Source organism: Galeopterus variegatus, unplaced genomic scaffold (assembly GCF_000696425.1).
Source record: "Galeopterus variegatus unplaced genomic scaffold, G_variegatus-3.0.2 Scaffold2810, whole genome shotgun sequence".
NCBI classification, from domain to species: domain Eukaryota; kingdom Metazoa; phylum Chordata; class Mammalia; order Dermoptera; family Cynocephalidae; genus Galeopterus; species Galeopterus variegatus.
Window position 1 is genome coordinate 161,018 of NW_007728921.1, and position 587 is coordinate 161,604.

The following is a 587-nucleotide window of genomic DNA, read 5'->3' on the forward strand; positions in this document are numbered from 1 at the left end:
TGGAAACTTTTGACCTTGATGCTGATTATGATTAGCATAGCAATCACTCTCTTATAATTAAAAGGCAGATGAGAATTTTCTTTGGCTTGTTTATTAATTCCCTTGTGAATTTTTTTTCCCATCAATGAGGACAAAGTGTTCTGTGTGAGTCATGAGGGAGTGTGGGTGTAATTACCCCAAAGACAGAGCCCAAAACTCCCCTTAAAGAATAACCCCTGCCTCCTGGGTGGCTCCCGGGCATGTCATGACCCTGAAAGCACAGTATGTGCCCCAGCTTTCTCCTCTTCTCCCCTCTCCTTGGTCTAGCAATAATATGCATCTACATAGCGCTGGTAATTAGCCATAGGAGTTACATTTATTTTAGCTACTAATTTTCTGACATCTCAGAGAGGGAGGCCAAGACCCTTTTGCAGGACAGGCAATGTTGGAAACTATTGCAGTGTGGGACCAGCCTTCTCCAAATCTTGCCTCCTGCGGAGCTACTCTGCATGGCCTGGTTCCCAGGACGCCTGCTCAAGAGGCCATGGGCCTCTGCCTGTCCACATAGAGCTCAAATTACAACTGTGAATAATGTTTTGGGTCTCAAT